This window comes from Hesperophylax consimilis, chromosome 25, assembly GCF_061612785.1.
Source record: "Hesperophylax consimilis isolate HC1 chromosome 25, BYU_Hcon_1.0, whole genome shotgun sequence".
Classification (NCBI taxonomy): Eukaryota; Metazoa; Arthropoda; class Insecta; order Trichoptera; family Limnephilidae; genus Hesperophylax; species Hesperophylax consimilis.
This window is the reverse complement of record NC_142860.1, coordinates 21,839,114-21,857,674: the sequence shown is the minus strand read 5'-3', so window position 1 is coordinate 21,857,674 and position 18,561 is coordinate 21,839,114. Positions and strand designations below refer to the sequence as shown.

Genomic DNA, 18,561 nt, shown 5'->3' with positions numbered 1-18,561 from the left:
GGTAACGGACATCTAGAGGTTTGCAGAAATCTGTTGTTAAGTCGTCGTGATATCAACTCCTCGATTGAAGACCCGTTACCTGCAGACTCTCTATCAACGGCTCTCTCTTTGGCAGAAGAAAATAAACACCAAAAGGTTGTTGATTTTCTACGAAACTATCTGGAAGAAAACCCAACGAACTGAGTCTCGTTTCCTATAGGACTCTACCACCATATTGCATCTACAGTCTTTAAAGTTAGTACCATCAGCCCTTTTTAATATTCCAAACTGTGAAGGACAAAAATAACCCAAAAACTATATGTGCTCTGAACATTGTAACAGAACTATAATTGTTAAATCCAAATAATATAATAACCCAGTGACATAATACATTTGTACAGTGATGGTACAGTGCAATTCAGTGACAATACTCCTTTAGTGCACTGTTCTCTTATATCTCATATACGAGCTTTATAATTTAGTTAGTAAAGACAATCTATTCTATAAGTGAGCTATTTTTACTTCAAATGACTACAAAAGGTGGTCCTATTTAAGTAAACACACTGAACGTGAATGGCTCCACGAAACATTCACTTAAACCAGTCAATCCGTTGTTACCCTGCAATCTGTTGCTACCCTGGGCAGTCTATGCAATACGCAATCCAAGCAAGAGACAAGGCTGATGCAGCATGGCACCTGCTGACTGAACAGACTGAACAACTCCCAACTGAAGACGTGCTCCAGGAACCTCGTGCCTGACTTTATACAGGTAAAGTTGCCTGTTTTGTAATGCCTTCTTAAATTACTTACTTCAATTACAACATTTTGAACTTACAAGCATTTATCACACCTGCATAATAAGATGTATTGAATTTATTAGTTTGATTTATATACGTTTAGGGACACATAACTCTTTGATTCATCTTTAAAAGAAAATATACATGTAAGTAATCATTTCTACAGAGATGACAGAAAACGACAAAATTAGATTAATAATCCAATTTAAAGTAGCAGATAATGAGTGATAGTAAAGCTTAAATAAAGGTTTCTGATCTAGACAATTCTAATCACCCTTTGCGAAGCTTAGTATCCCCACGACAGATTTCAACACATTTTAAAAACTGGCATTGCTATTTTTGTTTCAGACACTATACCTCTAGACTTCAGAGAAGGGATCAACAAACTAAACGCAATCACATTCTATCTCAGGCCCTCTAGATACATTCTATCTCAAACCCTGGACAGCACTTAATGAGAGCAACATTCTTAAGGCAGCCACGTTATATCTCAGGCCCTGGACAGTGGACAGCACTTGATGGGAGCAACATTCTCAAGGCAGCCACGTTATGTCTCAAGACCCTGGACAGCACTCGACAGAAGCAGTATTCTCAAGATAGCCACATTCTATCTCAAGCAGCCCTGGATAGCACTTGATTGGAGGAACATTCTTAGTGCAGCCTAATTCTATCTGAGACCCTGGACAGCATTTGATGGATGCAGCGCTCTCAAGGCAGCCACATTTAATCTTTCCCTATCCAAGTCCCGAACATCACTCGAGAGAATCTACTCTCCAAAGGCAAGTTTCATAATATGTTTTTTTAAACGCGCATACTTTGTTTTTATAAAACAGGTGACACAGTTATTTATAATCCCTACGTGGATTTATATTGTTGACACGTTTTCTAAATACTGCAGTTAATTGTTGGGCGGCTTTGCTACAACGGAAAAGCTGTCGGGAACTGTCGGACCGGTCGGTGGCTGAGTTGACATTGCGTTTGGGTTCCACCCAGGCGTAGTGTGTTCAATTCCTCGGCTGGCTAAGTCCTCCATCACAACACAAGCAACATTTTCCGCTTACTGTGGTGGTAGTAAGACATTTTCAAATATTGTCAGGTTATTCGTAACCCGGGAATGTTTGTCTTTCTTTTGAAAAAAAAACGTTGAATCAAGAAGGCGAAAAAAGCCCCCAAAAATCAATGAATCAAAAAATTTGGCCATTTTTTTAAATAATACTAATAAGTGTTTTACTATCTTCTTTTTTTAACAAATAGAAATAATGATATCCTCACTGGGATCTCCTTTACAAATTATTAAAATTTAGTAGAATGGAAAATATAAAGTAATTGTAAATATATTAAATGGTGTTTTTTTCTGACATAATTATAAATATTTCACAGGGAATCTTAAATCATCAGAACTACTAAATCTGACCATATCAGTCTGTTTGTGTTACTCTGGTTCAAAGAACTCGGATTTGCTTTAAATTTAAATGTCATTTTCAAAATTGAAAAAGTGAAAAATTCAAGTACCCACCTGTGATATAATATTTTAAGTATTATTATCTAAATTGAGCCTGATTTGTCAAGAATTCCGACTATCCTGTGAATTTTTACGGATCTGAGCCAATCATTCTATTTATTTAATATGTACTTAATTACAAAAATATTTGCTTCACACATAGATTCTCCGTAATTGGACTTCATTTGAGGGGACCTACACTTTTAAGGTTAAACGCAACGCTCGTTGTATTCTACGTGTTCACAGATGGCGTTAATTAATTAATTTTGTTTAAATACGCTTTTGCAAGGTATTGCTTTACAGTATTAAGACAAATCATTTGTTTGCGCCCGTATATACGCAATATGAATATGAATAAATAGTTTTGTCCATATAAAAACTCAATTCTATCGAGAAAGGCATACAAATACAATATTGGATTGAATCATCGGTAAAATATTGTATTTGTGTGCCTTTCTCGAAAGAATTAAGTCTTTAAACGAACAAAACTATTGATTCATATTCACATTGCGTATATACGGGCGCAAACAAATGATTTGTCTTAATATTGTAAAGCAATACCTTGCAAAAGCGTATTTAAACAAAATTAATTAATTAACGCCATCTGTGAACACGTAGAATACAACGAGCGTTGCGTTTAACCTTAAGGCAACCACATTCCATCTCTGGACATTACTTGGGGAAGCAACGCTTCCATAGAAGGTATTACAACATTTTGTTTCAAATATGCGTGAAATCCTTCATTTCTGTAAAGTAATTAAATTTTTATTTTTTTTATTTATTATATAAGTACAGTTTTGTTTATTTTATTTTTTATTTTTTTATTTTGTTTATTGCAGAAACAAACAGTACATAATTACATAGATGACAATAGTTACAAAATTATAAAAGTTAGTACAATAATTGGTACCAATGACATGTTGCTGACATATATGCATATGAGGTATATTATACATTTTACGGTTAAGTTACATTTTTAAGTTAAGTTAAATTAGTGTGCTGGGGAAGGAGAGAGGTGTGTGTGAGTGTTTGTGTGTGTGTACGTGTGCATGTGTGTCTGTGTGTGGTTGTATGTGTTATGTGGGCGAATTCAGTGTGCTAAAAAAGTTTTTCTTATATAGAGGGAGAGAATCAAAAAATATATCGGTGTTTGTGCTTGTTTGAATTGAGTTGAATGTTTGAAGGATACGAGAAATAGGGGAATTGGCTGCAGCGTTTGTATTATTACTAGTTGTGTAAAAAAGGTTGGTGTGTCGAGTTCTTTTAAATGGGGTGTTAAAATTTATTTGGGATAGAAGTTCTGAGCAGTCTATTTCGTTGTGTATTATTTTATGGAGAAATGTCATGTCAGCTACCGTTCGCCTGGATTTCAGGGATTGGAGAGTGCAGATATAATTATTGTTGTATTTATAACCTAGGTACTTAATGAATTTATTTTGTATGCGCTCTATATTATTGACATAGTAAGTGTATTTGGGATTCCAGACAGGCGATGCATATTCCAGTGTACTTCTGACTAGTGAGGAATAAAGCATTACTAGCGTACGAGGATTTTTAAATAATTTACTCAGACGCAGTACGAAACCTAACATTTTGTAAGATCTGGTAGTGATTGAAGAAATGTGCGTATTAAATATAAGTTTACTGTCTACGTAGACTCCAAGGTCTTTACATTCGCTTTTTGAGATCACGGGTTCATCGCGGAGTGAATAGGGAAAGTTAATTATATGCTTGTTTCTGGTGAAGGACATGGTGTGGCATTTCGAAACATTGAGGTCCAAATAATTAACAGTGCAATAGTTGCAGAGCCTGTCTAAGTCACTTTGTAGCTCTCTACAGTCCGATAGAGAGATGACCGTTTTATAAATTTTCATATCATCTGCAAACATTAAAAATTTTGAGTGTTGGAAACATGAGCCTATGTCGTTTAAGTATATGTTAAAGAAAAGCGGACCAAGGTGAGAACCCTGAGGAACGCCCGAGGTTGCGTTGATTATTTTGGATAAGACACCATTTATTGAGATAATTTGACTACGATTACTAATGTATGACTTAATCCATCTAAATAAGTCACCGTGTATTCCAAGACGAGTAAGTTTATTTAAAAGAATTGAGTGAATAACGCGGTCGAAGGCCTTTGAAAAATCGGTGTACATAGCATCGACCTGTACCCTTTCGTCCATATTGCTGTGCAAATAGTTGACAAATAGGACCAGGTTAGATGTAGTAGACCGGTTTTTCATGAATCCGTGTTGGTTGGGTGTAATTGCTGTAGCGATAGTCGGGTAAAGTTGGTCGTAAACGTTTTTTTCAAGAATTTTACTTAAGATAGGAAGTTGAGAGATAGGTCTATAGTTTGTAACGTCATGTTTATCGCCTTTTTTATAAATGGGAGTTATTACGGCAGATTTCCACTTATGAGGAAACGTTCCATCACTTAATGATTTTTTGAAAATTGCGCTGACCGGAATAGTGATATATTTACTACAATTACGTATGAAGATACCAGGCAAACTATCTAAACCAGGTCCTTTGTTAATGTCAATGGATGAAAGATATTTGTAGGTGATGTCTTCATTGATTTTAATTGAGTTTATGGCTATATTATTTAACGGATCAGGTTCCTTGACATCAGGTGCTAAATTTGGGGTATGATCAGTGAAGACGGTAGAGAAATAGTCAGCAAACAGGTCAGTGATCTCCTTACTGTTGTGTGCGATTTTCGAGCCGTATGTTAGGTGTTCCGGCATGTAGGGAGATTTTCTTTGCGTTTTGACAAAGCTCCATATTTTTTTTGTATTATTTTGTATAGAATGTTCTAAATGTGAAATATAATTGTGGTATGTGAGAGTAGCAATTTTCTTTTGTCTTTTTCGGAGCAGTGAAAAGGTTTGGTAATCTAGTGGGTTCTTGTGGCGTTTCCAGGCTCGAAAGAATTTCAGCTTTTCTTTTGTAATGTTAATAAGAGCCGATGAGTACCACGTTGGGAAATTGGTTGGTTTCACAACTTTCTTTGGAACAAAGTCATCTATTAAGGCGTCGATGATTAGGTAAAAGCTGTTAACCGCCGTGTTAACGTCCTGTGCGTTTAAAACAGAAGACCAGTCAGTTTTTGCCAGAGCGTCATTGACTAGGTCATAGTTGACTTTATTGAATAACTTGATCGTCTGGGGTGAGGAAGTGGTTATGGGGGCGTAAATATTGAGTTCAACTATTAAGGATGTATGATGTGCGTCCTCCGGAACCAGAGGAGAGTCGGCAGGAGTGACGCAGACTGTGGTGTTACAGAGCACTAGGTCGAGTGTTCTACCGTACCTGTTTGGAATGTGGTTGTATTGTTTTAAATCCGAATAAGATAGACAGTTAAGGAGGGTGGTGGAGCAGATGTCAGTACCACGGGGATGATATGCGGTGTTCCAGCTGATGTTAGGCATGTTGTAATCGCCAATTAATAATTGTTACAATATATGATCAAATATTTCAAGACTCCTCTTCCATAGAAGCATTAGCTTGTGGCTGGAAGAGGAGTGTACATTGTTTTATTACAATAAGTAAGTAATTAAAAATAAAATGATTTTAAACTTATTTGAAGTGAGTTTTTTTTTTAACTTCCGATTTAGTTGTCCGGGTTAAGTCTTCCCCAAAGGAAAAACTTAACCCTTCCACTCACTTTTCCACAAATGATCATCTAGTCAATCAACATTATGTAAGTGCATTATATAAGCAAAATAAATACAAAACAATACAAGAACAACACGTCAAATCACCAGAGATCAAATGGGAAAATAATTCACCGTCTCCAGATATTTTCATATCAGAGGGTTCGGCTCGGTAGAACTTCTAACAGGGCCTATAAATCCTACTGATCCCTCAACATAAATATTTAAAAAATCTTTTGTTATCCTACATGTATTCAAAATGACCGACTTTTGCATCTTTATATATAATTTTTTTGATAGATCTAATACGCCTAAATTTTTAATTAGAGAGCTAGGTATAATGCCAGTAGCCGAAATAACGAATGGTAATATTTTTATAGTCTGAGAATGCCAAATTCTTTTTATTTCATTTCCTAAATCTGTGTATTTTCTTATTTTTTTACTAACAGATTTTTGAATATTAAGATTAATTATTATTATTATTTTTTTTTTTTTTTTAATCTTCCGATTTAGTTGTCCGGGTTAAATCTTCCCCAAAGGAAAAACTTAACCCTTCCACTCACTTTTCCACAAATGATCATCTAGTCAATCAACATTATGTAAGTGCATTATATAAGCAAAATAAATACAAAACAATACAAGAACAACACGTCAAATCACCAGAGATCAAATGGGAAAATAATTCACCGTCTCCAGATATTTTCATATCAGAGGGTTCGGCTCGGTAGAACTTCTAACAGGGCCTATTATTAATTATTAATTATTAATTATTATTATTATTAATTATTCTTAAGATTAATTCAATTGGAAACATTTTTATTTTTTATAAGTTTGTCTTTAAAATATTTTTTCACAGTGTAATATGCAAACAATACAATAATAATTTCTGTAAATATACCTTCATGGATTTTGTTTTACATAAATGGATACACTATCTATGGACATCATAATTCCCAAGAAAGGTTGCGTTATTTATTTATAATTAAAACAGTTTTATTAAAAAATATTATTTCTTATCCAAAAGTATCATAAAATCGTTGACAGCCCTGTTTTACCAAAGCCAAATTGCGATACTTGCCCAGCTATTACAAGTAGAATTAATGTTGAAGGCAACAATAAACTCACTACTAATTACTCTATTATAATATTTTGCTAGATTATACATGTTAAAAAGTCACTTTTTTTATACATATTAATATTCTGTTCAAATAAAATATTCTCTGTTATTATAACATTCTAGGCTTTAATAGAATTTACTTTATATTAATTACTATTCATTATCGTCGGTCGGGCTCTCGGAGCAGCCTGACGCGTTTTGGTCGGTCTCGTCTTTCTTCGACAATTACAAGGGAAATTTCACATATTCCGCCCTTAAAAGTGTCAATAAATGTTCCTTACTGTATTTAAGTTGCTTAAGTGTACTAAAAACTAATTTTACTGTGACCAGTGTGGACGTATAACGACTTTAAGAAAAGATGACAAATAATATTGTTAATCCTAAGATGTGTGAATTCCTGTGCCTATAATACGAGATCAGTGCTTTGAACATTCACCAGATGTGATCATCCCTTCGGCCCCTGCCCCTTGCCCCTCGTCCACCCGCACCAATACTGCAAACCCCGCTGTCCGACGCATACAGTGCTTATTCATCGTTTCTCGGAATCTACCCTGAACCCGCACAAGAAAAGAGTCATTTGGCGACTCATGCAACCCCTGCCGCAACCTCCGCTCCCCACCGCTCGTGCCCTTCCGCGCGTGGAATAATGACATCGGAAATGAAGGATGAAATCGGAATGAACCCGCGCTCTTTGGTTTGCTGTCTACATGGAGTGTTTTAAAACAATTATATAGTGATAAAATAACTATTTTTAGTGGTAGTTTATTTGTTAAGTTAAATGTTATATTAAGCGTATAAATATGTATTATTTGTTTTATGTGTGTAACGATATGATAAGTTGTATAATTAAGATGTTTAAGTAGTACTTGGAAGGGAATGGCCGACAAAGATGTCGATGAGGTTCGCTATCCATCACATCGCCAACCCTTCGGTGGCGCAAAGAGGAGGACGGAACGTGATCAATGTCGAATTGGTACATGGAACATTAGAGGAGGAATGGAAAGAAAGATGAACGAACTGTGTGATACTATGGTGAGCAAATGTTTGGACGTACTTTGTATAACAGAGAGTATGAAAAAAGGTAGCGGTACAATGCAGCATAATGATAGGCTCGTCATTTGGTCTGGGAGACCAGATACGGAGAGGGCTTGTCAAGGTGTTGCAGCGCTACTGTCTCCCAGAATGATTGAATGTATGTTGCAGTATGAATGTGTAAGTCCGAGAATAATGTGGATCAGATTTAAAATCGGTTTGACAAGGGTGTTTCTTGTTATTTGCTACGCCCCTGTTAATTCTGAAAGCGATGAAGTGAAAGATGATTTTTGGACTGGTGTGAATGTTGTAATGAGACTAAAAAATATGAACGAAAGGATTATAATGGCAGGCGATTTGAATGGGTGGGTGGGAATTAGACGTGACGGATTTGATTCGGTCTTAGGTATGTTTGGGGATAAAAGAACGAATGACAACGGGAACAGAATGCTTGAAGTATGTTTAGAGTGGAACCTGTTTGTGTCGAATACTTTCTTCGATCATAAAGGTATCCACCAATATACGTGGGAAAGAGGAAATGAGAGGTCAATTATTGATTTTGTAGTAATTGACTCTAGGTTGAGAGCTGTTACCGAGGACACAAGAGTTTTCAGAGGGGCTGAGGTCGAAACTGACCACTTTCTTGTAGTGTCGAGAGTAAACCTCTTTCGCGGTTGGCGCTCTAAAGTGAAAACGGTACCAGCTCCGACAAGAGTCAAAATAGAAAAACTGCAAAACGATAATGTGAGAAGTAAGTATGTGAATTGTGCAGAGATAAGATTGAATGCGAAGGAAATGGATGGTCTAAGCATAGACGAAACATGGAACCACATAAAAGTGTGTCTTTGTGAATCTGCTAGGGAGGTTTGTGGAATAAGTACGCAAGGTAGGAAGAAAGGTGATGCATGGTGGGATGATGAGATTAAAGCACTGGTCTCAGAAAAGAAGAAAGCATGGTTGTGTCTGATTGCGGCTGGCAGTGCTTCCAGCGAAGAGAAGTATCGAGCGAAAGAAGTATATAAGGAATGTAAGAAAAAAGTAAGAGTTGGAGTGAAAGAACGAAAGAAACGCCTGGAAGAGGAAGAAGGAATGAAAATGACAAACCATTTCCAAGAAAACATTAAGTTGTTTTGGAAAGAAGTCAAAAGGTCCCGGAGTGGCCCAGAAAACGGAAGCATGAAAGTGATAAAATCAAAAGATGGAAAAATGTTGACGAATGAGGAAAAAATAAAAGAGAGATGGATGAATTATTTCGAGGAAGTCTTCGAAAGCGAAGTGAATGACAGTGATTCCAGTGGCGAATCAGATATGAATGACGATGGAGTGAATGTTACCGAAATTAGCATGGATGAGATAGAAAGCTCGATTAAATGTATGAAGAATGGTAAGGCTGTTGGGTTTGACAATATTGCTGCTGAATATTTTAAAGGAGGTAGCCGTGTAATTCTCACATGGTTGTGCAATCTTTTTAACCAATGTTTAAAGGAAGGTTACACGCCTTTAGATTGGAGAAGGGCTGTGATCATGCCATTATACAAAGGTAAAGGGTCACGTATGGAATGTGGGAATCATAGGGCTATTAGCCTGCTTAGTTCAGTTGGCAAGCTGTATGGTAGAATTTTGATTGAAAGAGTAAGAAAGGAAACAAAGGATAAAATATGGGATGTGCAAGGTGCTTTCATGAGTGGAAGGGGGTGCATGGACCAGATATTCTCATTGCGTATGCTCACTGAGAAGTTTCTGGCAAAAAACCAGAAACTTTTCTGTGCCTTTGTAGATTTACAAAAAGCATACGACCGAGTCGACAGGAAAAAGCTATGGAAGGTGTTGTCCAAGTATGGAGTGAATACGAATCTGATTCAGGCAATTGCGTCTCTGTATGAGGGAAGCGTTGCATGTGTTAGGGTAAACGGTGGTTTTACGGGGTGGTTTGATATCACAAAAGGTGTTAAACAAGGCTGCGTAATGTCACCGTGGTTATTCAATCTATACATGGATAATTGTATGCAAGAATTGAAAGAGGTGGGATTGGGCGCGAATTTGAATAATTTGAAAGTATGTTGCCTGTTGTATGCTGATGATGCGGTGCTGATTGCTAATAGTATAGATGATCTACAGTCTCTCGTGTCTAGGATGAACGAAGTATGCATGAAGAATGAGTTAATGATGAATGTAAGTAAGTCTAAAGTAATGGTGTTTGAAAGAGAGAGTACGAAAACAGTGTGCAATATAATTGTGAATGGGGAATACTTGGAGCAGGTGGATGAGTTTGTGTATTTAGGAAGTATGTTTACGAGAGATGGGAAGGCTGACAGAGATATCGAAAGAAGGGTAAATGCAGGTAATTCCGTTAATGGAGGACTAAACGCCGTAGGCGCTAACAAAAAATTGTCCAAAGAAGCGAAGTTAGCAGTCCACAACGGAGTGCTGGTACCTACCTTGATGTATGGAAGTGAGGCATGGAACTGGCAAAGAAAGGATGAAAGTAGATTAAATGCTGTTGAAATGAGATCCCTGAGGCGTATGTGTGGTAAAACCATGTTTGATCGTGTGAGGAATGTGGAGATCCGCAAAGAGTGCAAGGCTGATGTAAGCATAATGAGTAAGATTAAGAAAGGGACGCTTAGATGGTTTGGGCATGTAGAGCGAATGAGCGAAGATAGGAGTGTAAGGAGGATATATGATGCAAATGTGAATGGTAGCAGAAGTCGGGGACGCCCGAGGAAGACATGGCACGATCAAGTGAATCAGATACTCGAGTCGGGCCATGTCAAGAGTCAGAATAATAGAAGAGTATGTATGAGACGATGTATGAATGTGAATGAGGCAAGGAGTGTGTGCCAAGACCGAGTTGTTTGGCGGTCCGTCCTCTCTGCCTACCCCTGCGGGGAAACGGCGTGATGGTTAGTTAGTTAGTTAGTTACTATTCATTATCATAAACACCTCATACCTCGATTTATGTCAGGTCTTATACAAACCTAGTATTCATTCAATTATTATTACACTAGTAGATATTTCTTTTAATTATGTATTGTTTAACTGCACTTCTATTAACAACTGTATGACTTGCAATAATATTTTTGTATACACATTACTTATTCTGTAATCTAATCACTCTATTGTAAAAGCCATTTTATGACTGTTGGAAATTGCTCCGAGTTTCAAACCAATTATTATTAAAAAGAGTAACTGATTTAGAATATAGATGTCGCTAGTTTGCACCTTCTTTAAAGGCAGCGAAAACTAGGTTATTAAAGTTCCAATTATTATTAGGGAACTCACTTCTCTTCGATAGTTTCTAGCTAAAGGAACCCAAAGTGACATTGGTGGAGTGATCTCCACAGAGTGTCGGTAGCAATATAAACTTTGGAAAAAACAACAATAAAATCCGTGTAATTTCAACTTCAAAGTGTTTTATTTTAAAGAGGAATCTACCCTTTTGTTCTCAAGTCCTAATTTAAAGAATAGCGTTTAAATAAATAAATAAATAATTCTTGCAGAGTTAAATTGCACAACGTATTTTTTTATGTGATACCTCACAAGAGCGCCCCTGTCTGTACAGTGTAAAGGCAGGGGAGCTATGGCGCCACCCGGTTGGGCAGCGTTGTGAGGCGGGTTAAGCTTATGGGAAGGATTATATGAAGGAGTAAAAACAGATGCCGGTGGCTCGTCTTACACAAAAACGAGTCGGAGATGCGACCCGTTCTTATGAAGCCAACATCAACAGTAAACAGGTGTTCGGCTCGTGTACGTCGAGTTTCACGCACGTGCATCGGAAATCAATGCTGCTTGCTCATTAGAGCACCCTCCATTAAAATATCGGTAGAACAGACTTATTATGCTCACATTGTGTCTGTGCATTAGAGATGACAATCGGTCTGTTAAAAATGGATTGACAATTAGACGGACCATCCTGCCTTGCACAGAATCAAGTAGGTTTATCATTAGTATTGGGGTAGGGATTCTCTTCTTGTTTCAAAGATGAGATATTTATTTATTTCAAATACAGAATACTTCAATAGATTATTATGAGCAGTAATTATTCAACTAGAATACCCATACATATTGAAAAAATCTTCCGAGAAAGAATAAATGCTGCCGATGGGAAATGAACCCCCAGCCTTCTGATTGCTGGTCATTGTCCTTCTAATACATTTGTTTCGTGAACAGGTCTTCTTCTCTGCACATCACTTGACAGGAGCAACGCACTCAAGGCAGTCACTTTCTATCTGAAATCCTGGACATCACTTGACGCCGGCAAAATATTCAACGTAGCAACATTCCACATATTATATGGCCCTGAATATCACTTGAGAGGAGCAACGCACTCAAGGCAGTCACTTTATATCTGTGGTTGTGGGCATCACATGTGGCCAAGCAACACATTCAACATTAATTCTTAGCAACATTACACAGGATGTCCGAGGGTAAAGTGCGCTAACTTCGGGGGACGATTCTACATGATTCTTGCACTAGCAAGGATAATTAAAACAATTGTAATTCCTACATGTTATTGTAGTTATTAGGCAAGAAAGGGAAATTGTTTGCATGGGAAAATAAATATTCTTCTACGGAAAAATATTTTTTAAATAAAATTTGGAATTTCGAAAAAAAAGAAAATTACTTCTACCATCATCACCTCCCGAAAGTAGCGCACTTTACCCCCGGACCCCTGTATATAATATTATTTGGCCCTGGACATCTCACTTGAGAGAAAAAACTTTTCTAATTAATTTTAATACTTTTTTTTATTTAGTAAAAGATTTTACATTTATATACATTATTTAAGAAATGTTTTGACTGCCCAACTAGGAGGATTCCCGTTTTAGGACAGTCAAATTAGGATGAGAATTAACATTTTGATAAGTATAGTATTAAAATAATGATGAAATAATAGGTATATGTACTTTTAACTGGTGCCTAACCCTACTAACATATTTTGTATAAATATGAATAACAAAGAGAAGAAATAGAATAAAATAAAATATCCAATTAAACATAAGATTAACTGCTGCTTGGGTAGCATTCTAATTTAAAAGTACTAGGTAGTTACATATACACATAATGATAAAGATTAGAACATAAAGGTATCTTTTACATGGTTTATTTTTTGTTGGAGTTTTTGTTGTTGTTTTTGGTTTGTGTTTGATTTCATTTTTTGTCTAGTAAAAGTTCACTCTCCTTTCTACGTAATTGATGAAACCAATTAGTGGTCAATTTATGAAGAATAGCTGTGTTTTCCTTTTTCCAAGCATCAGGCATGAAGTTTTGGACCTAAGAATGAGAAGTGTCTTTATTAGTTATTAGTTTACTTTATTAGTTACTTTCTGTTAATCCCTTCCTAGTTAGATATTTTTAAATTCTAATAAATTTACATATTTTATAAATACCAGTTATATTATTTTCTTGAAGATTTGTCCTTTAAAGATCAAATCTGAGAAAAAAAAATTCCACGAAGAAAATTTCAAGAAGAAAAGAATGTTAAATTATTGGTAGGGGATATGTGAAATTATTGGTAGGAAATATGTTAAATTATTGGTAAGGAATATGATAAATATTTGGTAGAGAATATGATAAATTATTGGTAGGAAATATGATAAATTATGGGTAGGGAATATGATAAATTATTGGTAGGGAATATGTTAAAATATTGGTAGGTAATATGTTAAATTATTGTTAAGGAATATGATAAATTGTTGGTAGGGAATATGATAAATTATTGGTAGGGAATATGTTATATTATTGGTAGGGAATATGTTAAATTATTGGTAAGGAATATGTTTCTTGTCTGGATTTTAAAAGATTCGGTTAGAAAAAGTTGTTTCACAAAATTTTGAAAATTCGAAAAATTTCAATGTTAATGTTCAAGTCCTGTAAAGGTTCTGTTCGAGTTCTTAAAGATGCTATCCAGAAAAAAATCTTCCGGTATGTCTAAATGCTGACGTATGGAACTTTATCTGAGGTCCATTCACCATATGGTCCTTCTTGAGGCAACCCATTGATTAAGCCTAGAAACCAGATATTCTGCAAATCTTGCAATACTTAACTATATAATTCATAATTCTATTGATAGTTGACTCTGAATTGATTCCTCTTCGGAATGATGTGGCTTATAAGTGCCTGAAAACTTCAAAAGAAGTCGTTATTACGACTTATTCAAGATACCATACGGCAGTACATACGTTCTATCACAGCATAGTATGACAAGATAAATGGTGTTATGAAATTTCTGAAACATATATTTAATCACCTTTAACTAGGTTGCAACCTTTATTCCAGCAAACAAATACTGAAAATAAAATATCCCATTTTGGCTGTTTTGCTTGAACTCGGATCGAATATTATTTTTATGTTATCTTTACATTTATGCATGTTACACTATAAATTAATATATTTTTTAAATTAAAAAAAGTTTTTGCAATATGTTGTTTTTCTTTACTGATAAAAAATAACCCTTTGAGACGCAAAAATAATTAAATAAAATATAATTCCAAATTATCCACCAAAAATATGTTTAAGATAAGCTTAAAATAATCAAGTCCAATCACTTACTAAAGTATAATACATCAATGGGTCCAATAATATAAATAATCCTCATTAAATGTATATGAAATGACACAGTATTGATGAAAAATACAATCCAGTGAATATGGCAGAATGATAAGTAGCACGGTTGGTTCACCAGAATTGTGGCTTTAATATTACAAAAGGGTCTAGAAGAGGTAAAGGTCTTCACGGTGAAGGAGACGAGGAAGGGGATGGTTGGCTATTCAGATCTCGTCTATTTTACCAGAAAACATATATGGTGACGGAAACTACTGTTACAAATGGGAAATCGGTAAAACTACATCACATTTGGTGTCGATTTTGAGTTATAACATTTTGATTTGAGCTTTCGTTTTCAAGTATATATAATCGAAAGTTTGAATTTTAAGGCGATGCACTATGTCATGTAATATTTTAAATCGAGCCGCTATCAATAACATCCCTTACGTAGATGGCGATAAGGTTTAAATTCCCGCTTAACACCATCCGCCTGTTTTGATTTATGCAAGAAAAAAACATGGCTAAAAAGTGCCTTTTATTTTTTTTTGTGGATGTTCAGGCATAAATATTTAATTTTTTTCCAATCAATTTTTAAATAACTTAATTTGCCACATTATACAATAAAATCATAACCGAAAATGAACTTTAAAGCAGTTTTCATAGGCCTTAGGTATACATTATTTTTTTCTGGGCTTATTAAAAGACTTATCTAAAAAATAGTCGATTATTTCAGGGCAAGATGTATTCTACTCGCAATATTTAATTAAAGCATCTGAAACATTTCTAAGCGACAAAATTTTCAAACCAAAAACACATGATTTTGCATTAGTACGTGGTGCATCGCCTTAATCAGATTCATTCATTATATTTTATCAAAACGGCAGGACGCTAGGGTCAAGCTGTTTATTTGTTCAGAGAAAATTTTAAGAGCAAAAGTGGTAACAGAAAACAAAAGAACAATGATTACTATATATAGATCATTAGGAACACACAAAATTGACAAATAAAATAAAGTTGTTGCTATGGTAAAAACGAAATCTATTATTGTTGTTCTAATGATAACGAAAGAAGACATATATAGTTAAAATATTTTGGTGAAACCTATCAAATTTACATAACAATATCTCATATATTATGCTAGACTGTTTGTGTAATCACATTCAGTAGCATTACAACGTAGAGATGCAAATCAATACTGTCAAATATTTACAATCAATAAGTTGCATAATTTGTTTTTCCTCCTAGGTAACTATGGTTCTGTATATTATCTGTTTCTGCAAAATATAAATAAATACATAATTAAAACAAACACTGGACTCAATCTTCATCAGGACAATAAAATATAATACTGAAACGTATTAGTATCAGTATTATATTTTATTGTCCTGATTGAAGTCTGTTTGAAAAAAAAAAAAGAAAATGTGTACTTACTTCATTCACTATATTCTCTAAGTACTTTTTTATGATTTATCTCTAAACTTGTATAAAAAATACTTGTACACTTTTATTTGATACTGAGCATTATCCATATACAAAATAATTTTACCTTATTTACATGTAAAAAATATTTAAAATTGTTATCTACCAGTCAATCAGTGAGAAATAGTTAGGATGCAGGCGAATTCTCAAGTTATTGTTTTACAAAATTATCTTTTAATTACTGTCTGTATCTGTGTTTTCTCCTTAAATAAATAAAATTAAAAAAATAAAATAAGATCGAGTCCAATCGAAACCGGTCGACGAATATACCTCCAGATAAAGTGGTTTAAAACTAAGTGTTTGTTTTCATTTTGTATAATGTCAAGCCACAAAGTGTTTGCTTTCTTTGATAATTTATAAATAAATAGTTTATTTATTTAATTTTAAATGCACATTTACAGTTATACGTAACCAATAATAAATATACATTTTGTTAAGTAATAATCTCGTTTTTGAACTGTTAATATTTATAAAATTATGAAAATTATATATTTATGAAAATATCTATATCAGGGGACAGGAAATTTAGTAACAGAATCATTTTTCCGAGCGGCATTACTAATGGTAAGTTAGTTCTGCATTTTGGAACGACAAAGGTTCTATGTCTGCGCGCTCTTGTGTAATTGTCGGGGACATAAAACTCATTTTTTCTATTACATCGGGAATACAGATGTTACCGCTTAGAAGTTTATATACTGTTTTCAGCAAAGCAGTTTTCCTTCTATCGGCGAGGCTATTAATACCCAGCATGCCAGAAAAAACTGCTGGGTGATAAGGCGATGCCATACGTAGTAGGTAATGCAAAATCATGTTTTTTTGGTTTGAAAATTTGGTCACCTAGAAATGTTTCAGATGCTTTAATTAAATACTGCGAGTAGAATACATCTTGGCCTTTGAAATAATCGAGTATTTTTAGATAAGTCTTTTTATAAGCCCAGAAAAAAATAATGTAAAACTGCTTTAAAGTTCAAAATCTCCTACTTGTGATCCCATTTTCAGTTATGATTTTATTTTATAATGTGGCAAATTAAGTTATTTATAAAATTATCGAAAAAAAATTAAATATTTATGCCTGAACATAAACAAAATAAAATAAAAGGCACTTTTTGGCCATGTTTTTTTCTTGCATAAATCAAAACAGGCGGATGGTGTTAAGCGGGAATTTAAACCTTATCGCCATCTACGTAAGGGTTGTTATTGATAGCGGCTCAATTTAAAATATTACACGACGTAGTGCATCGCCTTAATAATACTAAATGTACATTCTACAATACATGTAGCTTTGAATTAGTGATCAACGAACCGGTGGATGCAATCTGTTAGACATAAATTGATAATAGTTTCATTGAAAAGGAAGATAATACTAATAAATCTAAAGGAAACATGAAACAAAAGAAGAAAAGAAGATATAATAGGACCGGGACAGGCGTCTTAACCAACTTGACCATTGGGACCTATCTATTAATATAATAGGACCGGGACAGGCGTCTTCACCAACTTGACCATTGGGACCTATCTATTAATATAATAGGACCGGGACGGGCGTCTTCACCAACTTGACCATTGGGACCTATCTATTAATATAATAGGACCGGGACAGGCGTCTTCACCAACTTGACCATTGGGACCTATCTATTAATATAATAGGACCGGGACAGGCGTCTTCACCAACTTGACCATTGGGACCTATCTATTAATATAATAGGACCGGGACAGGCGTCTTCACCAATTTGACCATTGGGACCTATCTATTAATATAATAGGACCGGGACGGGCGTCTTCACCAACTTGACCATTGGGACCTATCTATTAATATAATAGGACCGGGACAGGCGTCTTAACCAACTTGACCATTGGGACCTATCTATTAATATAATAGGACCGGGACAGGCGTCTTCACCAACTTGACCATTGGGACCTATCTATTAATATAATAGGACCGGGACGGGCGTCTTCACCAACTTGACCATTGGGACCTATCTATTAATATAATAGGACCGGGACAGGCGTCTTAACCAACATGACCATTGGGACCTATCTATTAATATAATAGGACCGGGACAGGCGTCTTAACCAACTTGACCATTGGGACCTATCTATTAATATAATAGGACCGGGACAGGCGTCTTAACCAACTTGACCATTGGGACCTATCTATTAATATAATAGGACCGGGACAGGCGTCTTCACCAACTTGACCATTGGGACCTATCTATTAATATAATAGGACCGGGACGGGCGTCTTCACCAACTTGACCATTGGGACCTATCTATTAATATAATAGGACCGGGACAGGCGTCTTAACCAACTTGACCATTGGGACCTATCTATTAATATAATAGGACCGGGACAGGCGTCTTAACCAACTTGACCATTGGGACCTATCTATTAATATAATAGGACCGGGACAGGCGTCTTAACCAACTTGACCATTGGGACCTATCTACTAA

At 35.3% G+C, this 18,561-nt stretch overlaps 1 long non-coding RNA gene across 1 annotated transcript; it reads left to right on the top strand.

Moving 5' to 3' along the window:
• The first annotated feature begins 1,147 nt into the window (after window positions 1-1,147).
• Window positions 1,148-14,454, top strand: LOC149411677 (uncharacterized). The gene is made up of 4 exons (XR_016304801.1): window positions 1,148-1,555; window positions 2,441-2,485; window positions 2,926-2,979; window positions 12,256-14,454. It is a non-coding gene; the product is annotated as an uncharacterized LOC149411677 (long non-coding RNA).
• Window positions 14,455-18,561: the final 4,107 nt, after the last annotated feature.